Source organism: Cupressus sempervirens, chromosome 4 (genome assembly GCF_028749045.1).
Source record: "Cupressus sempervirens isolate cs-2001-9-10 chromosome 4, ASM2874904v1, whole genome shotgun sequence".
Lineage (NCBI taxonomy): Eukaryota > Viridiplantae > Streptophyta > Pinopsida > Cupressales > Cupressaceae > Cupressus > Cupressus sempervirens.
The window spans coordinates 147,396,443-147,421,116 of record NC_143121.1 but is presented as its reverse complement, the minus strand read 5'-3'; positions in this window follow the sequence as shown (position 1 = coordinate 147,421,116).

Genomic DNA, 24,674 nt, shown 5'->3' with positions numbered 1-24,674 from the left:
TTTTACTTTCTATTTGGAAGGTTTTTGGGTCACCAAATCTTTATGTCTCAGTATTATGAATGCTTTTAGTTTCTTATGCATGCAATTAGATAAAAATCTATATGATGGATTAAATACTAATTGAATGGTTGGATTAAAGGTTGGAATTGTTGAAGTTTTAGAAGTTACTGATTCACCCCTCCCCTCTCAGTAACTTAGCTTAGCCTTGAATATTTTCGACATCCCTCCCCTATCTTGGCCCTATTCTTATTTTTATCTAGTTACATAGTAAAGTTAAGGGTAGAAAAACATCCATTATTTATTAGTATAAACCTACTTTACCTTCTTCTAATCATTAATTTAAACATTTTCACAGATGCTTAAAGTCTTACTGTATGTTCAATCAATTATCTCATGTATTCATTGGTAAATAAGGTAGGAGTGACATTAGTTATGTATTCTTCTTTCCAACCATCATTATTGTCATATCAAGACCACTTCTTCTTAAGTGCATTAAATTTTCTCTAGTTATTATTGTGGAGCCTAATCAGACTCAAAGGTTAATTTTTTCTCACTTTATTCGATGTGTTTTCCACCTAGATTATTACTATGAGGGTTTAGGAGCAACTTATTGGACAACTTATTCTAGACCTAATTTTTTAAGTAGCAAAAAATGATTGTATAACATATTGTAGGGTTAGGGATTTCATTATATATGATGAGATTGTAGCTTCTTGTGGCGATATTGAGTTGTAAGGGATTATGGATTATAATAACTCAATAATAATAATATTGGACTTACTATTGGTGGGTGTAGCCTAGGGATTGAGTGAACCACATTAAATATTTATGTCTTGTGTTCTCTTCTATGTAATTTATTATTTTTTTTTATTGGTTATATTTGCATGTTATTATTATTTATGTCCATGGTTAGTCATATTGAGTGGTTTTAGAGCAAGGTGTCATAGATTTATTTTTTCTATCCTCTACAAGAAGGTCTCGTAGATGAGTGGGAGTAATGGAAGACCAAGTTAAGTTGAAAGTTGAAAAGTTTAATGGGAAAAACCTTCAATTATGAAAGATGCAAATTGAGGACTATGTTTATGAGAAGGATTTGTGGTGGCGATTGGAAGGAAAAACCAAGAAATGAACCCTATGAAAAATGAGGACTAAAATATTTTGGATAGAAAGGCACTTGGCAATATTCATTTATGCCTAGCACAATCGGTGGCATTTAATATTACAAAAGTAAAGACAATAGAAGAGTTGATGTAAACCCTAGTAAAGTTGTATGAATGGCCCTCCACTTCAAACAAGGTATATCTCATTAAAAAATTATGTAATATAAAGATTGTAGAAGGTGGATTTGTTGTAGATCATTTAAATGAGTTTAATATGGCTACTAGAAAGTTATCTTCTATAATTGTTAATTTTGCTGAAGAAATTAGGGCTCTCTCAATTGTGTGTTCTTTTCCTAAAAGTTGGAATGGACATGAGTAATTTTATTTATAGATATAATACCCTAAATTTTGATGATGTGATTAGTGTTATTCCAAGAGAGGAAACTCATAGGAAAAGATCAGGAGGATCTACATCAGGAAGTATTTTGAACACACAAAGAAGAGGTAGAATGACTAAAAAAAGAAGTTCAATTCTAGAAATGATGGGAAATAGAGAGCAAAATAAATCATAAAGTGGTCTCCAAAGGACCGAGAGATTTATGGTATTGCGGAAAATTAAGACATAAGAAGAAATATTTTTGGACTCAAAAGAATAATGAAGTCTACAAACAAGAAGGGAACAAGGAGATAAATGTGGTAAGTGATAATTTTAAAGAGGATGTTTTCATTCTTTCTCTAGAATGTGTTGATGATTCATAGGTTTTAGATTCAAGAGCTTCATTTCATGCTACTCCTCACAGATGTTATTTTCTTGATTATGCCCAAGGATATTTTGGCCTAATTTATTTGGGGAATAAAGAACATTGTTAGATTGTTGTAAAGGGAAAAATTAAGGTTGAGTTGTAGAATGTGAATCATTGGCTACTACAAGAGATAAGATATGTTCCATGACTAAGTAGGAATTTAATTTCAATTGGAATTTAATTTCAACTTATGGTATTCATAGATGGAAAACTATTCCAAAGACCCCATAGGAAAATGGAGTGGCTAAATGCATGAACAAGACAATAATGGATTGTGCAAGGAGTATGAGGTCATATTTCAGACTTCCCTTAAACATGTAGGATGAGTCTATCAATACCACTATATATTTGATTAATAGAGGTCCTTCTAATCCTTTAAATTATAGTATTCTAGAGGAAGCATGGACTACTAAGAAGATGAGTGATTATTTTCTCAAAATCTTTGGTTGTGAAGCATTTGCACATATAGATTCTAAAAATAGAACCAAGATGGAAGAAAAATGAAGAAAGGTGTATTGGTTGGATATGAAATTGATAACTTTTCTTTCAGGCTTTGAGATTTTGAAGATCATAAAATTATAAGAAGTGGGGATGTCCTATTTAATGAGAAAGTGTTATACAAAGATTTGTTGCGAAAACATTAGAAGAAAGAAAATCATTATGTAGTTTTGGAAGATACTCTAAAACATGATGTTCCATCAATCCCTCATGCTCTGCAACAATAAATACAACATACCATAGTGAATTTTGGACAGTCAACAAGGCTAAGCATACCTCCAAAAAGATATTCTCCTTCTTTGTATCATATTTTATTAACAGATGCTAGTGAACCCGAATTTTATCATGAAATCTTGCAAGTTGATACAAAGATTTAGTGGGAGTCTGCTATGACAAATGAAGTGGACTTCTTGCTAAAAAATTAGAAATAGGATTTAAGCAAGTTGTCTACATGTAAAAGTGTTTTACAGAATAAATGGGTTTACAGGTTGAAATAAGGGAATGGATGTAAGAAAAGATTTAAAGCCACATTAGTTGGAAATGGATTCATACAAAAAAAGGGCATTTATTTTGATGAGATATTTTCTACTATTGTTAAAATGACTTCTATACACATTTTTTAAAGTATTGCGGCTAGTAGAGATTTGCATTAGGAATAGCTTGATGTTAAAACAATGTTTCTTCTTCATGATTTAGATTAAGAAATATATATTGTACAATCACAAGGATTTGAGGTCAAAGGTAAGGAGAACATAGTGTCTAGATTGAAGAAACATTTGTATGGCTTGAAATAAGCACGTCAGCAATGGTACATCTTAAATTTGACAATTTTATGCATGAGTATGGCTACACTCAATATCATTCTAACCATTGTATTTTTTTAAGAGGTTAGATGATGACAACTACATTATTCTATGTTTATATGTTGATGATATGATTGCAACTATGTTTAACATGGATCACATTAAGGTTTTAAAAGAATAGTTAGCACATTTATTTTCTATGAAGGATTTGGGAGCAGAAAAACAAATCCTTGGTATGAAAATTTGTAGAGATAGAAAGAAAAAAGAATCTACATTATCTTAAGTAGATTATATTGAGAAGATGTTTTAATGTTTCTCTATTAAGAATGTTAAAGCTTTCAACACACCTTTACTTGGTCATTTGAAATTGACTAAGGCAATGTGTCCAAAGACTCCAAAATAGGAGGCTAAGATGTCCAAGGTACCTTATGCTTTAGTTGTAGGAAGTTTAATATATGGTATGCTATGTACTAGGATAGATATTTCACATGCAGTGTGAGTTGTTAACCAGTATATGAGTCATCCAGGGATTGAACATTGGAATGCAGTCAAATGGATTCTTAGATATTTGAGAGGAACATCAAGTGTTTACATTTTGGGGTCACTCCTACTAATTTAGAGGACTATGTTGACTCATATTTGGTAAGTGATATTGATACCATTCAGACTACTATAGGTTATGTATTTAATGTTGGTAGGAGAGCAATGAGTTGGAGTTTTTGAGTGCAAAAGGTTAAGAATTTATCCACTATAGAGGCAGGGTATGTTGATGCTACAAAGCTTACTAAAAGGATGATATGACTTCAATTCATGATTGAATATTTGGGAAGCTAACATATGGAAAATTATTTGTTTACAAATAGCCAAAGTGCAATTATCTTGCAAAGAAATCTTATCTATATTCAAAGACAAAGCCCATATAGTTGTGGTACCATTTTATTTGGTCAGTTTTGGATGATGGATAGTTAAATCTAGAGAAGATACATATAGATGATAATCCAATAGATATCTTTACCAAGACAGTAACAAGGGAGAAGTTTAACTCATCTTTAGTTTTGACTGGTCTTTTAGAATAAATAGAATAAAAGAACACCAAAGTCAAGGGTCATTTGATATTCTAGCGGGAAATATTGATTCAACAGTGCTACAATCAATCTCTAAATGGCATTTTATTGGTTTGGAGTATGATTAGTATCAAAGTGAGATATTTTTTTGATGTGGAGCCTATTCAAACTTGGAGTTTCATTTTTTCCCACTTTGTTCGATGTGATTTCCCCACAGATCATTGCTATGGGAGTTTAGAGGAAGAACCCCCAATGTGCTCCCTATTATAGTATAGGGTGGGATCAAGGGGCAACACCCTCATGGGGATTTTTAGGGGTAGTGCCTATAGAGGCTCAAACAACATTATGATTGTAAAAGGCATCAGCTACTATTTCCTATTGGATAACATATTCTAGCCCTAATTTTTAAAGTGGGAAAAATGATTGTATAAAATGGCTTATGGTTAGGAATTGCATAATGTATGATGAGATTGTAGCTTCTTGTAGTGGTATTGAGCTACAAGAGATTACAGATTGTAATCACTAGATAATAATAATAATGGTCTTGTTTTTGGTGGATGTAGCTTAGGGATTGGGTGAATCATGTTAAATCTATGTGTCTTGTATTCTCTTTTGTGCAATTTATTATTTTTTGATATTGGTTATATTTACATGTAATTTTTATTTCAATTTGTAGTTAACCCTAATAGTTACAATACCTAACTCAGAAATAAAACTTTTTTTTGAATATTATCCCCTTGAATAATTAATTTGATTTACCTTATTAGCATATCAAATTCTCTATATAGTCATTAGTACCTATGAGCATCAAATATTCTCTAGTGACTATGCCAAATTCATAAATAGAACAATTATTTTATTGCAACGTCCTTTCTAATAATTTACATGATTGACAATCATCTAATAAGTTAACCAATCATATTCATTGAAAAGTGACTATCACGTGCTAATATAAATATATTGTGTAGAGTTATTATTTCCCTAAGTGTAATATCCCTAAAACAATTAATTAACTAAATTAAGCTAATTGTTTTAATAGCCCCAAAGTTATTAACAATATCTTAGGGGCCCTTTTTATTAATTCCTTATAGAATATCAAGTCTTGTTGGCCCATTTGTGACCCTTCCAGAAACTTATAAGATCCCTATATAAGGATGAGTTTGGAATTGATATAGGCTTTGTCAATATAATACTTCCATTCATTTATGATTCTAATTTAAAATATAGAGTGTTTCTATTTAAGAGGTGAGATGTCCTCCCTATTCTAGAATCTAAACTTTTGGTGGAAGGGTATGTGCAGGATCATGGTGTGCCAAAAAGTGGTGATCTGAAAAATATGTAGTTCTGAAATGCCTCAAAGAATTTCAAAATCTATTCCCACTTTTTTCCCACCCATCCTAATACTAAATGAAAAAAATTAATACCTTTATAATTCCTACTATATCTTTCAGTACCAACCTTATATGGTGATCTTTAAAACATCCCGAAAATGTGTTTTTGGCATGTTCTTATGTGCTTTTTACTTCAAGCATGTAGCTGACGACTTTTTTTTAACCAAAATTTGTTGTAATGAAAAGGGTTTCTTAAGAATGTTCTTAGCTTTTCATAAATGTAAGTTTTGTCAAATTATGAGTTTAGTAAGTAATTATTACTTATTTTCTAATGGAGTTAGCTACAAAGTGCTGATTGACATACTGGTTGAAAAATAGCTATAACTTTCAAACCGTATAAGATTTGTGAAATCCAAAAGATGTGTCACATTCTATGCTTTGACTAGTATAAGAAAAAAAAAAAAAACTTAATTTGATTTTTTTTGAACTAGTTAAGGTGGTCAGACATAGGAGTTTTTTAATTCTGAAAATAGTATAGTATAAAATTCATAATTAATTATTTATTTGGAATAAAAATTGCCAAAAATATGTGTCACATTCAGGCATGAGTCTACTTTTTATATCTAAAATTATATTTAAAAATATTATCATTTGATTATGATTAAGGTGGTCAGGCATACATCTACTTTTTATTTTTGCCTTGAAATTTTTGTAGCACTACATTAAAATCCAAACTTTTGACCAATCAAATAATTTTTTCTCCAGATAAGGCCTTGTAGTTTAGAAACTAGATTCAATTTCCTATAGATTATTTTCTTACAACTTTTTTATATAAAGTCCACAACCACTTTAAAATTATGTGTCAAGTTGACATAACCCTGATTTGCTGGTTTTTCACTGCCACTTAAGGCCATAGTTTGGTACACCATGATCCTGCACAAACCCGAAAGTCATTCTTCACCCTATTCTACCTATTGGACAAAATATGTGAGTCTCCACTAGGAGGAAAATTTATAATCATTGAGGATATTCATATTATATAAAATTATAGTTAAATTTATTTGAAACAAGGTCACTATTGTTATATTCTTGTTTCAAATTCATTTATTTTCATAATAATAACATATCCATGTCTATAGAACAAAATGATCAAAAATGGAAAAAGCACATAAAATTAGAAAATTATTATATTTTATTCACTTTTCTTCATTCGAACTCCCAATAAGTCCACCCATCATCCTTTCACAATGGAATTATTTTATGTTTTTAAAATGAAAAACCATTCTTGTCATTTAAAATAAATAAGTAGTAATCCTACTCTTCGAATTCCCTTTTTTTGATGTCTTGACATTGTTTTTTCATTTTTTTACATTGACAACTTTTTGTTGATGTGACATTTTTTCATCAACTTGACAATATGCCCCCAAAACTTGATGATTAACCCTATTACATTCTACAATAAAGAATTTTATTCCCATTACCTTATTTCCACTCATTTTGGATACAATTGAGTGATTTGATGATGTTTGACACTATTGGTGCCTTATAGGTCTTCAATGCACAAACCATTTTAAATGGCTTACAAGATTATTTGAATTCATTTCAAGTGGCCCTTCATAATTTACTCAACCCTAAAATAACATTAAAAAAATACAAAGATTCTTCATGATTAATTGAAATAAATAGGTGCTCATGTACTAGAGAGGACATAACCCAAGAAACTCAACAATTTTCTCATCATATTATGGAGCATATCTCCAATAATATTAACTCCCCCTAACTCACTCCACATAGTAAGAATATTTTTAACTAACATATAAAAAATATATGGTAAGATTAGAGAAGAAACGTGCTTCCCATTAGTAATGGTTTTCATTCATTCTCTTTAGTAATACTTTTATTCTTTTTTCTTTCTCTTCAATAATACATTTTTCTTTTCTTTCTCTTTAGTACAATTTGAAACACTCTAAAATGTAGCTTGAACCTGTCTAGATGCATTTATATAATTTTTCTTTTTTTTAATAGATGAAGGAGCCTCTGTAGAATTTTTTTTCCATTTTTGTCTTCTTATCTTTATCTTTCCTTTCATTAGTACAAATTGATAATTCTTCCACAACATCAATTATTCTAGTAGTAGTGTTTGAATATTGATCATTTTAAAATTATTTTCATACATTTTTTATTAGATGACCCTTAGCAAAGGCACAATATGGCATCATTAGATCATCTATAATATCTTAATCACACCCTCATGGCATAAATATTAAGGCCAACATTATTAACTTGAATGTTATTTTCAATACATCTTTAAAAAATTAAAATATAATTCAATTAGATGGTAGAATTTTTTTGGAAAACTAGATGATAGCTTAACATGATATGATAATTAAATAAATGAATGGTTGACAGAAAACAGGATATTTTTTGAAAAAAAAAGGTGTGTTAGAATATAATGTTTCATCTTTTTATCTAGGGGCCTTGGTAAGAAATTAGCTATTTTTTATATTTGAATCACAAATACAAGATAAATATTACATCAAAGATACAAGATTTTAATATTAAAGTCCTTTTAGTTACAAAATTTGAATCCTTACAATTCATAACATCTCAAAAAGTTAAATTTTAGTTTATTTGTACAGATAATTATTAGCAATTAATCTAGCACTACTATTACGATATTATTGTCTAACATTTAATTCTAATAATTCAAATTGATTTAGCATTAGTTTTTGTCTAATATAGCATTTCTTTGATTTTGTGTGACTATTTCTTGTGAATATTACTTTTATTTTATTTCATGCTTAATAAAATTATTATATGCTTATAATTTAATTAGCATATTAATTGACATAATATATTATACTACTCAAAAGGTGAAATTGTTACAATTTTCATTTTTAGAATCTCAATCTCAAGTATATTTCCATAAATTTTACTAGTTACTAAAAATTAACCAAGTTAAAAAAAATTATCTACAAATTATTTCTTCATCAATACTTTGTACATATTTATTTTATTAAACAAACTCAACACTAATATAATGAATAGTTGTCTTATCTGGTTGCATGGCTAGTGAACTCGGGGTGATGTGGGTGTGTGTGCGCGTGCGCGTGCGTGTGCCTACTATAGCTTCATCTTGATACTAAGAACCTTTAAAACACATACTATTTATTAACCTAGTATAGCTAATATAGTAAAATATTAGTTATTAATATTCTTGAGGTCATTGATGACATCTTATTATTTGTCCTCTATCATATCCTTGTAAGATGTCACTCTGTTGAATAATAATCCAACAATACTATGTAATGAGAGAAATATATTGGATATTAAAAAAATTATAATAGACCTTAAAAAGTTTTGACCATGTCAATATATTATAAGAACCATATAAAAACTCTCAAAAAAATCTTATATTCAATTATAACACAAAAAGAAAGAAAAAGACCTTAATTTAATCTATAATATTTAGTCTTTTGCCAACTAAGAGTCTAAATAGGATGAATAAAAAAATAGTTATAATAAAAAGTTTACTAATTACGATTCTAGAATGTCAAGACTCCCATCTTATCTTTGTCTTATATTATGTCTTTAATAAAATATTAAAATATTACTCCTTTAAACAATAACTCATTAGCATAAATATATTAAAATTTTAATAATAAAGACACCATCACATCAGTTGAACTTTTTCCCCTTCACTTTCCAAGATACCATCACAGAACTTGGACTTTTTTCCCCTTTACCACTTGTCATAGCTGAGCTATGATCTTTCTATGACCTAGAGCTTTGATAGCCCATGGTTTTCATTTTCTTGGATCATTGGTGACATTATAGAATAGTATTTTTTCATATGTTATTTTTGACAGGGCAAAGGAAGAAAAAGTACAACTTACTTAATATTTTTGATAAAAATTAATTTGATGGAGATTAGACTAGGATGCTGGAGTCCAGATTAGAAGTAACTAAAAGCTCCATAATAATATGTACCCTTGACTAAATTTTAAAATACAAAATACAGTAGATTTCAGATTTCAGGCAGATATGAAAAAGAAAATAATTCACAGTTTTTAATCTTATATGGAGTTTTAGCAGGGCCGTCCAAATCAACAAGCTAATCCATTGGAACGTGCAGTAAAAACAAGAAAGGTTATTCTTTAAAAATGCAGAGAGAGAAGTATATATTTTCTGTTCCGGCCAAGCTCTTTAAAAAATAGTACAGCGTGCCTTTGCAGGAGGATAAGTGGTGAGCTATGGCGCTTGAGGCAGTTTTATGGTTTCATATGATTCTTAATAAAAATCATCTGTCCCAAAGAATATGTAGCTTTGGTTCTTCCAAAAGTTCACAAAGTCGTATATAAGATCTGAAGAAAGTTTTCTATCTTGTGATATTGCTATCAAAGTTTAATTATATAGCTTTTAAATTTGACTCAAAAATTACACATTTAAATTCTGATAGCAATATCACAATTTATCAGTTTTCAATCTTGCTTCCCATTTTACACAATTAAAATAAAACTACTTTAATCAAGGACTAGGTTATATATTGTGATGATATTAGATCAATTGAATTGAATTAATTAAAATAAATAATTGATTTTGGTTATATCTCTGTAGCAGGATTTAGTAGTTCAGAATGCTGATTTTTCTTTTGCTAAAGAAGTTGCAAGATCTGTTAAGCAAGATCTCTGCCAAAAACAAGGCAAACATCAACTGTTTACAAGAACAAACATGTGTTCTCTCTTCGCTATTAAAATTATACGTTTTATGGAGTGTGCTCAGAAAGTCATACAGAAGGCCGGAAGGAACATTTTCAGACTCGTTCTCCATTTTACGAAAGTCTCGTCACAAGTCTAACCAATACCACGTAACACATAATAGTGTAGATCATTACAAAGTTTACGTCAGTGGCATTGGATGCCTTCGGTTTAAAATGTAAGGCGTGGGGCTCATGTCGCAGATAAGGATCAACAAGCAACATAAATAAAAGCGCATAGGAGTTTTGTCACAAACCTAAAATAAAAGGGGCTCGTTATCTTCTAGATTGAATGCATCAAAAGTCAAACTTTTTCTAAAATTGTTGAAAATGCAATCCTCTAGATTGAATAACCAAAAGTCAAAACTAAAATCAGATTTCTAAAAATACAATGATTTTTCCTCAATATTTTTTTGAGAGGATAAGGTCCAAAATAAAATAGAGACCAACCACAAACAAAAGTTTCAAAGACTAATTTTTTATTATTAATTTTTTATTTTTGAATAGACAAAAACTTAAAAAACCATATTACCTAAAGTTTTATTTTTCATTTTTTAAAGATGACAAAGATTGGATGTTGGGAAATGTTACACCAAGCAAGCTATAACAAATTTTAAGCTTAGAATTTGTAGTTGAAGATTCACTTTCCTGGTAACTCCTAACATTTTATCGATAGCTCTACTTTATAGGTAACTCTATTTTTAACACTTTTTATGGCTGAGTCTATATGTTCATTATTGCATAGTAAAAAGTAAAGTTACCTATAAATGTAAATTTTTTATAATGTAATTGTGAACATATTGATTTAGTTGTAATAAATTAATAAGTGAACCTTTTAATAATAGTCCATTTTGTTAATATAAAAAATATATGCAATAATCACAAACAGTTGTAGGGAAATATGATATTAATCATCAAGAAGCAAATAGGTAGATTGCCAAGAAATAAATAGACATATCAGCCAACAAGTAGAAACATAGGCTAACCAAGAGATCAAACAAAACACAAAAATATACTAAGCAACAAGAGCACTAGTCTGAGGTGGTAGATGAGGATATTTGTAATTTTTTGAACCTTATCCATCATTGCAATTAGGATTAGCATCTATAAGAGATCATTATTCTTTAGTTGCAACCTCCTTTATATCCATATCTTCATCCATCTGAGAGGGAGAAATAGCCAGTTCCAAATGCAACCACCACTTGGAACTATTGGGTCACCTATTGTCATAGTGCAAATTTGGATAGTTAAAAAGACAACGATAAGGACTCATTAAAATCTTGGACACCACCCAAAGTGTAAATACCTATATAGAAGAGAGGTGGAGCACCAGCTTTGAATGTGACACCACAAGGTTTCAAAGTGATGCAATAAGAGGCTATGGTAGTAGTAGTGAAAATGAGAAGAGATCAATCACATGATGTAATAGGGTCTAGAGATGATTTAACAAATATGTAAGGAGCATTTCTCCAATGCTCTAATAGCTTATGCATGTAGACTGCTTCCAACACAACAATAATGGATTTTACTTGAATCTAAAGCATCACACTATAACCTATGCATGTTATTATAATCATTGAGCTATCAGAAAATAAGACAATATTTCTATCTTTTCAATGTGAAGAGGATTTATATCTTGAAATCGTGCCAAGTCTATGTAGTTTTAATGGGATTCAAGGGTAATCTCCTAGAAGAACTAGGCCAAGAAAAAGTCTTAGGTTTAAAATATCAAAAGAAATTATGAGCTGTCAAAATAAACATTCATGTCATTTAAAAAGTGTTGAACACAATGGTAAAACTAGAAAAAGTGTTTGAAATTTTTTTATGACTTCAAAAATAAGAACACAAATTTAGAGAATCCAAATACCTTAGAAGTGTGAGTTAAATGGAAAGCCTTGGAACTATGATGTAGGAGCATCTTGGATCAATGGGAAATCTTGCATCAACCAGAATTATTGCCTTATTTTGTGTACTAGTTTCTTGTTTGTGGAGTAGTCATTTTTACTTGTGTTAGATAATTTTGGGGGGGGGGGGGAGGGGGGGAGGTTAATCATTTATAACCAATTATCCTACTAGCCTTAAAAACACTTTTATTCCAATTCAAACACTTTAAATTTTTAGACCAATAACTCAGTAACCAAATCTAACATCGTAACTTAAACTGATATCATCTTTGCATCACTCTATGAACTTAATATACATTAACATATCGAGTATTAGAGTAAACTTTTAGCTTATATCAATTTGTAGCCATAAATGGAAAACATGAGATGAATATATAACATAGTAAGCATCCACACAAGTATCTAATGTGGAAACCCTATAAAGAGAAAAACCACTTGAAAACTGGGAACCCAAATATTTCACTCTTCTAAAGTAAGCTCTATTAGGAGCCAACCTTGTTAAAGGTTACATGCACATTGTTAGAGGATTTTCACCAAAGATCATCTAGACCATTTTCATTCTTTGACACTTCTAAAGAATGATTTCTCTAAAGAAATTATAAAATACTCAAACCAATGTTACAATATAAGATTTCAAAAGATCGTTAGGTCACTTGGTTAAGAGATTTCTTGCTAAAATGATTAGAGAGTAGCAGTGAAATGATTTGTAAGGTTTGGCACTACTATGCTTGTATAGATCTTTCTGTTACTCAATCTCTATCTAATTTCTTTTTGGTTGATTCACATGCTCCACACATCAATTTGGCACTTCCTCTACTTGATCTTCACAATAGTGTTCTACTTGGTTCTCCTTATTCCTTCATAAACTTGGTCAACTCAATCGGCATTAATCATCATCAATAAAAATTGTGTTCATCCTTTAAATAATTTTTTTTTTTCATTCCTCTAGAATATTTTAGGTTTTTTCACTTAATCATAGTCATTTGATCTTCATCAGGTTCATATTCATCAAATCTAGACATGCAAGAAACATACTTCTACCTTGAACTTTGTGCTCCATTCCAAATTGTTAAATATCCTTCATTAGATCTGTTGGAAATATAATGACAAACAAGTGACTGGGAGGGTAGGGGGCGAGGGGTGAATCAGTAACCACTTGAACTTTTTACACTTAGAATACTTTTGCTTTACTTTTTTAAATTATCTAATCTACTATCATGCATGAACATAAAGTAATAGAAATCAACACAATAAAACTTTGACACAATATTTGGTAACACAAAATCCCTCCAAAAAGAAGGTAAAATTGGGGTAGAGATGACACTCACAATGATTCACTATTGCGGTAATAAAGTTGGCCTATTAGGGCTTACAATTGATCACTTCCAGTGATCTATTCTATTAGGAGTATGAAGGATTGTTAGGTCCACCTTGTGAAAGGATTTTATAATACAATGAAGTATGTACTCTATTAAGAGATTCAACAAAGGACTATAAGGTCCACCTAGTTAGAGAATTTGACTGATGCACCTATTAGGATGAATCAATAGATTGATATTTTCTTTGCAACTCTGTTTTCTAAAATAGATCCTTTGAATAATATAATCTTTTGCTTGTGATAGATATGTCTTTGTGTTTCCCTTTATACTACTTTGTAGCTTACTTACTCAATTTTTCCCATCTTCTCTTCTTATCTTTAACATTTTACATATATTCCATCTTAGACAACTAATTTTCCTTCCTTGTATATTCATCGAACAATAACTTTATACCAAGTCAGCTGACATAAGAGATAACTACATAATAACCAAATTATACCTTCAAGTTGGCTAAATGTTGATACTTGGGCCTCACTATGCATTTTGGTTTTTCCTTAAGCTTGAGAAATACAGTGAGATTGGGTAACATTGGATGCTCAAGCAACACTTTCGCACTTGAGTGATACTGGAGCATACGGACTTGAACTAGTATCTTGGTTCATACTAAGAGCTTGGCAAGAAATTTGAACTTGGTTCACACTAGGAACTCTAAAAACTTGGTTTATACTATGACCGGGGTTAACACAATATGTCCTTGAACTACTAGGGCTACATTGGAATCCTCTTTTTGATGGAAAGCTTGGTTATAGTATTAACTGATCTTCCAGAATAACTTAAGTGTATTGTCACTAATTGGCAATATGTCTTACCACAAGGTCAAAAATATATCCCTTTAACATTAGTGACAAAAATACTAGTCTTGTGTAGTTCTATCAACAATCCAAAACTTCTTAATCAAAAAATTTCTATCAAACTTCCCCTTTCCATGTTCTATTTTCTGCAAGTTAGGCTTAGTAATAGCTAAATTGAATTTGGATTTTTTCAAAATTATTTTTGTTCATCTATACATCTGATCATCTACTTCATATATATTTTCCTTATACATAATCCTCTATACATTTCTTCTACTCCATATAATTCTCCTTTATTCATATTTTGGCCCTTGTTTACATATTTTATTTTCCCTCTTGTTTTTGTTACAAATGCCTTAAAATATACTTACAAGGTAATACCAAAATGAGTGAGGAAGTCATTATGCACCTTCAAATTAAGGACATAGTTTTATCCCAATTTTCTTGCAATACCTTCAAAATGTGCAGTTCAATCTTAATTTCAACTGATAACTCCATCATGAGATCCACAACTGATAAGTTTGTGTCATAAACTAGCATCTTTGAATGTACAAGATGTTGCTACATCACATCCATGTGAGGAAGTATCATAATTTGAATTTCTGACATTGTTGCCCTAATTCTAGCTTCCTCCTTCAATAACTCTGCTTGTAAATCTGTCAAAAATATGACCTTCAAAAAATGATTTGAGATGGAACTCAAGTCAAGTGCTAACTGACTAGCATTATTCTTCAAGCCTTCATCAATCTTGGTCAATTTATCTTTTATTTCCTTGGTGAAAATTGAAGTATCACATAGTTTTGCAAATAACGAAACACCATTATTTACAACTCCATCTAGAGGACCAATGAGACTAGACAATTCCACTTGATCAATAGCAATCTTCTTTGCTACATTCTCCAAAAATTTATTTTCAGATTCCCTTTCTACTCTTTATAGAAGCTTATCCTAGCCATCTATATCCTTATTGAATTTATATACAATATCAATTAATTTATCAATAATAAGGACCTTATTGTTTACCTCAATTTGCATTATATCAAAAAATTTATCCTTGTTGTCTTCAAGTACCCTTCTTGTGTCTCTTTATGCCTTTAATTTCCTCTATTGTACTCTCTTCCTCCGTAATTCACTCAGAATTTCTATTTGTTCAACAAAGAGATTGGATTGATCTCAATTTGGAATAATAATCTTTGTATCAAGGTCAATCTCATCAGGAATCTTTTCCCTTTCCTTTCGCTTGGTAGTTGGAGAAACTACATGATTTCTTTTCCTTTATTGTCATCCTTCTATTCTCCAATCAGTTGACTCTTAGTTTCTTCTTTACTTTCTTTGTCAACTTTGTTGTCATCCTTATTTAATTTCTTCTTGGTTAAGCATGTCCCAGAGGTAGTCAAACTCTACTTCTTTGTTGCTACTTGGTTGGATGGAGGACTTTGTTTCTCCTTCTCTATTTTCTCTACACTTGATGAAGCAATGGTTTGGCTTGGAGCGGAGGTAGAGAGGCAATCACCATAGCTACCATCATTTATGTATCTAACTCTTCTATAGTATCTATACATTTGCCTCTTCATATTTTTCTATCTTATTTTCTTCCTCAAAAAAATTTTCCACAAATTTGTTATAGACTGAACAACCTCTTCAATATTATTAGATAAAATTTAAAATGTCTTGAATCTGGGAGTCTGCTTCTTTTCATGCTTAATGATGGCCTCCTTGATTTCTTCTTTCATGAATTTTTTCATGATACTCTTCAAATTTTGTTTTCTAATGGCTCTTTCTATTTTCACAACATTGGCCAATCTTTGTGTTACTACCTTAAGTAAGATATTAGGATCTTGGCTCTTTAACTCATTTGGATCATACTCCCATTTAGCCATCTTTCCCACCAAAGCATCTTCTATTTTTTGCTCCTCCTCCTTACCTATAGATTCATATAATACTGCCATGCCACTTCCTTCCCTCAATATTTTTTATTGTTTCTCAAAGGTTAGTGTGGGGTTCTTCAGTTGAATGATAGGGGCATTTTCTTCCTCTTCATCATCATCATCCTCAAGCTTCAATTTTCTTTTTGACTTCCTTGTTGTGGTAATCACATGAGTAGCTACTTTCTTAGGTGTAGCTTTCTTTGGTTTTGTCTTGATCATTTTCCCATTTTTCTTTGGAGGTTCTTCTTTCTCTTCTTCTTCTTCCTTATCTTCTCCTTTACCCTTTGTGAGAATAAGAGGGCATCCTTCTTATCTAGCCTCTTCATATGTGCCAAAATATGTAGCTTTGGGGATTAGCTAGCTCATTCAAAAGAGCTTCTATGATATCTTTGGTGTCATCAATGTTTACTTGATACCCTAGGGGTTTTACCCATGCAGTCCTAGGTATGACTACTTAAATGTGAGTATTGTCACAATCATCTAGGAAACAGATGTCTTGTGCATACTACTCAACCATTTTTTGTGGAATCATGAACCTATTCTCCATCTTTTCTTTGAAATTTTCAAGATATGCGTCCATTTTACCATCAAAATAAACTTTCTCCCAATTCATTTATGAAATCATTGATCTGAGAAATAACTAGTCTATCCTTACTCCAAACCATACTACCCTTGGATGGAAAGAAATTTTGCACATAGAAAAATAAACATACAAGGAGAGAGCCAAATTCATACACATTCATCTTTGATGCCCAAATTCTCTGCATTTTTTTGTCGAGTTGGCACTGTTGCAACTCGGCAAGGTCGAAAGACAAGTTGTTCTTTACCAATTTGAATGCCAAGTCAACTGCTACACAAGGAACATTATCTAGCCTTCTAGATCTAAAGATCTTGTGAGCTATGACATGAATCCCAAATTTGATCTCCATGTTAATTAAATTATTAAATTTCATTCCCATGCCATCCCATTCTACTAAAGTTTTCTTAGCAAGTTGACCATGAGCTAGGGTTTTACTAGTCTTTGGTCTATCCAACATTTGGGAGCCTGCAACTTAGTGAATCAAGTTCCTAGTGTTCTTCACGTATTTCTCAAGCCAGAAGGAAATGTCATAAATACTTCTAGGAACGTATCTAATCCATTTTACTTGGGTAATTCATGATATATGTAGGGCGTGAGTGAAACCCTTGACTTCTAGATGTTTATACTCAAGCTTCAACACTCCATTCTTGCATAATGTATTGTATGCTTCATTTAGCTCAAATGATCCTAGCTCCTAAATTGTAAAATGATATAATTATTTGATATCATTTTTCAATAGTACCTTTGGAGGAATAGTTGAGTGGGCTCCCAATGGATCTTTTAGCTTAGTAAATGCAAGGTAGAGCTTGAATCTTGGAGCTTTCCAAACTATATTCTTCAACAAAATCTCAAATTCCTTCTTCTGTTTTGAACTAGAGCTAGATGCCATAATGCTTGGTGAAAGAATAATTTGCAACAATTAAACCTTTTGATGCAAATCTACATCCAACAACAATTGCTCTTGATCACTCGGGGGCTTGAAAACACTCTACACAAACTAAATTTTGAATGCAAGGTGAAAGAATGAACCCTTGATTATACCTTTTATAAAAAAATTCAAATTTTAGGGTCTTGCAAATGCATCGACATACAATGGTAGGTGGAATGACTCTGTGAGGTATTTGAATCATAAGCTCAACATGAACTAATCATCGAACAATTCAATTAGAACTGATTTCTAAGATAACTTCGCTTGAAGATGATAGATAGCTCAATTGCAAATAGGTTGTAACTCAGATAGAACATAGCTCCCTTTCTTAACCTTGTGCATCTGAATATGTGGATTTGGATTGAACTTTCTTGCATACCTAGAACTGAAGTAGGATGTTCCTTGAATTCTTAGTTCTATACATCTTGTTGACTTCTTTGTTGAATATGGATGTATCACCCAACTCATCGGATTGGATGATAGTAGCTTCATTGTCTTGCCTTGTGTTTTCCTTTGATTTCCTTACCTACTTCTGAGTCATCTAAGTTCTGATGTCTTCAACCTTATATTTTCCTTTGTTTTTTTCACCACAATTTGATGCATCTCTATTCATATAGTTTCTTTCCAAATGACACATCTTTTTGCATACATCACATCTCACTTAGTATTTCATTTTTTAAAGTGAGTTTTTACATAATTTTGTCCAATGTGACCATATTCTCCTCAATGATGACAACTTCTCCATGTGTTGTAGTCCCAACCAAAAAATTATCTTTGTCTAGTTCTAGTGTGTTGATTATATTGATCTAATCTACACTCTAAATATTTCTGACCATACTTGTGACATGTGAAAGGATTCCCTTCAAACTTTGATTTGGTTTTGCATTAATTTGCCTTGTGTCCATACTTGTTACAGTTATAGTAATAACCTTTAAACTTGGGTTGCAAAGTATTGCTCCAAAAAACATTTGATGTATGACCTAGCTTTCCACAATTGTTGCATGTAGGCCTTTTTTTCTTCCGTGCTCCTTTTTGTGATGATTCTCCTTGATTAGTATACCCTAAGCAAGTAGTTCCTTTAGGTATATTCATATTTTTCTCATACAATTGATTCATACTTTCTTTTGGTCTCAATCTTCTTTCATTGAGTTCTTTTTCAGCTCTTAGTTCATTCTAGAGTCTATCATTTTCTGCTCTTAGTTTTATAATTCCACAATTTTCATTATCTAACTAGTTTGCAATATTTTCTTGGCGTTGTGATAGTTGTTGGACTTTGTTGGTATTTTCTTCTAATCTTGTAGAAAGTAATATTTTGTCTTCATCTGTCATTTCTATGTCATTTACTACTTTTTTTTCTTTTTTTCTATGACCTCACATTGTCTAACTTAATGACTTTCATGTTCTCTTTTTAATTTTCTTATTTCTTCTTGTAGATTAGTATTCCTTACTAGTATATCTTCTATGGTTGCATCTACTTCTTCTAAACTTATTTCTTTGCATAGATCTTTTATTCTTTCTTCTCTATATAGATTATTTTCATCTGTATAGCCAATTCTTTTCTTCTTTGTAGAGAGTGAGTGAGTTGCTCCTTAAGTTTCTTGACTTGCTCCATAGCCATGTGTAGATCAAGTTTTTCATTTTCAATAGCTTTCTCTAACTTGTACACTTCCATTTCCTCAAATCCTTACTCTTGATTTGTTAAACCTTTAATAGGAGAACCTTTCTCTAATACCAAATTTGAAAATGTTTAGTGATAAACAAGTGACAGGGAGGGGGGGAGAATTAGTAACCACTTGAACTTTCACACATAGAATACTCCCACTTTACTTCTTTAGATTATCCAATCTTTTATCACTCATGAACATAAAGTAATAAAGAAATCAACACCATAACACTTTGACATAGTATTTGGTAACCCATAAACCCTCCAAGAAGAAGGTAAAATTGGGGGTGAGGATGACACCCACAATGCTTCACTACTGCAATAATAATTTTTTTCTGTTAGGGTTTACAATTGATCACTTTTGGTGATCTAGTCTATTAGGATTATGAAGGACTATAAAGTCTACCTTGTGGAAGGATTTTGCAATACAATAAAGTATGTTCTCTATTAAGAGATTCAACAAAGTACTATTAGGTTAACTTGGTTAGAGGATTTGACTGATGCACCTATTAAGATGGATCAATATGTTGATCTTTTCTTTACAACTATGTTTGCTAAAAAAGACCTTTTGAATAATACAATCACCTAGTTGTGATAGATATGTCTTTTCTTTTCCCTTTATAGGTTGCTTTGTAGCCTACTTACACAATCTACTCCATATTTTCTTCTTATCTTTATGTTTTCCATATATTCCATCCTAGACAACTTATTTTCCTTCCTTATATATCCATCGAACAATAAATTTCTACCAAGTCAAGTCACACAAGAGATAACTTCAGAATAACCAAATTATACCTTCAAGTTAGCCAAATGTCAATACTTGGGTCTCACTATGCATTTTGGTGTTTTTTCGATGCTCAAGAAATATATTGAGCTTAGATGATACTCTAGCACTTAGGTAACACTAGATGCTCGGGAAACACTTTGGCACTAGGGAGATACTAGAGCATACTGACTTCAACTAGTAGCTCAGTTCATAATGAGAGCTCAGGGAGAACTGTGAACTTGGTTCACACTAGGAACTTGGCTCACACTAGGAACTCTAATAACTTGGTTTATAATATAACCATGGTTGACATAGTATATCTTTGAACTACTCAGGCTACACTAAAATATTCTTTCTAATGGAAAGTTGGTTTGTAGTATTAATCAATCTTAATAAATTAAGTATTTTGCCACTAATTGACAATATGTATTGTCATAAGGTCAACAAGATCTTCCCTGAAGTTCTCATGTTGTTGATCTCATAACTAGCTACATCTTTATCTTTATAACTTCTTGAATAATATTTATTTTCATTAAATATCAGCATCAGATTAAATATTTTCTACATGTGTTCTTCCTTTCATGCTTGGTTAACGTTACATCTCACTCAATCAATACTAGACTTAATTAACACTAAAATTACTTGGTTGAAACTACACATTCTTCATTTCTTTATCAGGTGTTTGGTGACAACTATAGTAGCTTGGTTATTTACTACGGTTCTTCATTCACTAGCCAAAGTATCTTGTTGATACATCATTACATAGCTTTTCTCATATGTTGAGATCGCATAAAAAAATTAACCAACATTATACTATTAGAGTCTAACTCATTCAACTTTCCATTGAATACCGTACACATATCAACACTTACATCATCATACATTCTTCAAATCCTCTTCATTAATAGAATAATATAGAACTCTATTGAATTAGCATAATGTCTACTGAGTAAGGCTTGACATAAATGAAAACATAAAAACTCATACGAGTCTTTCACATACATTAACATGATTATCAGTTGGTACTAATGATCTTCCCCCTTGGCATTTATGGAAACACATCAACACATAAGATGTTACTGATGGAAATATTATGACAAGCTAAGTTACTGAGAGGGGAGGGGTGAATTAGTAACTAATAAAACTTTTATCCTTGATGAGAAATCTACCCTTATGTATATTCTCATCTAATTGCATGGATGAGAAACTAAAAACATGAAAGCATACATGAGTCAGTGCAAGAAGTTGGGTTTCTCTTTTGGCCAAAAAGTGGAAGTGTTTTTCCTATTTTTGAAATATTTTGTCAATTGATGCCAAAATTTGAGGCATTTAGAGATTAAATATTTAAAAACTCTAGAAATAAAAATTGTAGTACCTGGGATCTTCTTTTCGAATATGTAATTTATTTCTATACCCATATGATAAATTTTTTATGTATGGATCTTTAAAAACCACTTTTTAAAAATGCTTGTTTCGAGACCATACCACGCTCATGTATAGACACCATAATTTGACACAATTAAATGAATTTTACTGAATCCTTTTAAATGAAGTTACCTGTCACACCAAAGATTGATGAGAATATTTTTCTTGAATTTTTTAATGATTTTTTAAAATTAATTTTTAATTGATGATTAAGCTAATTTCTAAAAAGTTGAGTGTATGGATGCCATAATTTAACCAAAATTTAATTTTTTCTAATTTCTTTTTTGAAACTTTAAAAGAATTATGTGAGGATCGATGACATATAAATTAATTTGCAAAATATGAAAAATTAAAAAATTAATTAAAGTTTAGTTAATGTCACTATTTAATGTTTGAGAGATACTATTGATTAATAAATAATGGAAAAATAGAAAATGAACTTGTAACACTATAAAATTTACATTTTTTAAATTAGAAAAGTAAGACATATAATGGGTTTTTGTTTCATCAAAAAATTCAATGGGGATGACCATATAAAAATTACAACAATCCCTAAAATTGTTGATTAAATGCCTAGGGAAAAAAATGGTTCATGAAGGCATGGCTTGGTGGGACCAAGCCTACCATGCCTTTCCCCAAGGAAAAACCTGAAGCAAATTCATGACCATTCCAAATTCCCACCTATGTCAACTAGAATCAAGAACCTGATTTGTAATTCAAAAATTGGGTGCTTGATTCATTTTAACCATTAACAAAAACGGGTACCTGATTGTTTAAAAATTGGGTACCCAATTTATAAATTAGGTATCCAATTTATAAATTAGGTATCCAATTGTTTAAAAATTGGGTACCTGATTCTTATATACCCGTTGGGCCCCAAAAGATGCCCCATGGACCACTTTTAATTAAATTGCAATCATTGAATAATAGTTTTAATCTACAGCATTGAATTCTATCATAGTTATTCTATTTTCTTGTCTTCTTCTGCAATTTGCAAGTTGTTGATTTGAATTCAAAACTAGTGCAAACATGGGATCAAAAAAATGAAGAAAGAAGAAATTAAAAGTTTTGACAAATGAGGAGAGTGCAACAAATAAAGAGCGTGAAGCACAATGTCAACAAGAGAGAAGACAAAGAATTAGAGAATTGAGAAATGTTTCAAAGGAGAAAGATATTGAGGATAACACAATGGATGGAGAGGTTGAGGAAGAGAACCCATTACAAGGAGATTCAAGTGCACATTCTAATCAAATATTCAATATAGGTGTGTTTCTAAACCCTCGAATTTTTTCTCATGATGAAATTGGTGATTTTTTAGAATCGGGTTATGATTTAAATGATTTAGATTTTCTTCATGAGAATAGATTGTCAAACGATCATGTACATCAAACTCCAATGAAAATGCATTCCCCAAAAGAAATACCAAGAAAAATTGAAAATGAGATTCAAATCCCAAATAACAGTGAAAATAAAATGCCAACTGAAAATAACTATTGTATGAATGTAGACATAGAAACACCAATTACTGAACAAACATGTCAGAATAATGCTAAAGTGCTTGAACATAATTTTCGTTTTCCTAATGATGTTCTCAATAATCTTGAGGGATTGGTATCATGGAGACAAATTAGGACACATGCTAATAGATTATATAGACAGTTTTTTTATAATAAGAAATTTGGGTTTCAATGTCAGTTGATGTTGCAACTAATTAAAATGTTTTAAATGCAAAAAGTAATGAAAAAGTTAGGAATGTATGCAAAACCCAAGAATAAAAATGAGTCTTTAAAACAAGTTGTACCCACTTTTGCTAGTGCCTTTGATGTTAGCAAAAATAAAACTCACTCTAAAGATAAGAATGCAACATGACGAGCAATAATAATAGCTTTACTTAACAAATCAACAACTGAAAAAAGATTGATTAGCAACATAAGTAGATATCTTAATTTGAATCATAAGAATTTAGAAAGAGCTATAATGAGAAGGGTTAACTTTGAATGTGATCCAGCAAATATTTTGTGGACTTCTAGTGGTAGACTCCTGAGATGTGATATGAAACTTACTAGTGAAGTCAAAAGTTTGGTTCAAAATTTTTGGCATGATAATATAAGAGTATCACCTAATTCAAAATATGTTCTTAAATTGAGAGTTGGGTCAAAAATACATGATCCACATCCTAAACACCTTTTAGTCATGACTCAAACTGAATTGTTTAGAAAATTTGTAGATGTTAAAGTGTTAACTATTACCATTAGTCAAAGGTCTTTTGAAAAGTGTAAACCATGGTATGTAAGGATTAACAAGGACAGAATCACATGGTGTTGCTAAACTCATATTCAATTTTGTTACCATTATGATGTATTTTGATCTATACATGGTACCATGCACAGTAAAGAAATGTTCCAGGAATGTGGTATAAAAATACCACCTAAAACTATAAAGGATTTCATATTAGGTTTGTTTTGTAAGCCACCTAATGATCAATACTTTCTTTTCAATGCATGTCTTTCTAGTACATGTTGTATGTGTGGCAATCTTTCTTTGTTACATGAATGTTTTCATGAAAATTCTTTGACTACTTTTGGACAACAATTAGTTGAGGTAAAAAGATTAAAATTTATTGAATATCTATTGAAGGATGGGAAGATTGGAAGAAGGTGTAATCTAGTTAAAGATAAAGTTAGTTGTCATGCATTTATGCATGAGTTTAAGAGTGTGATCATACCAAAATATGTTCAACACTCTCATTATGCTAGATGTCTTGATGGACAATTTCGCATATGTAAGAATACATTTTCAATTGGTACTATAATTTTAGTTGGTGAATTTGCAAAGAACTACACATTCACACTGCAAGATGAGGTACAACCACAATATTACAATTCAGTGCAAGTAACAATTCATGTTCATATAGTTTATAGGCATGCACCTAATAGTATAGAGGAGAATCAAAAA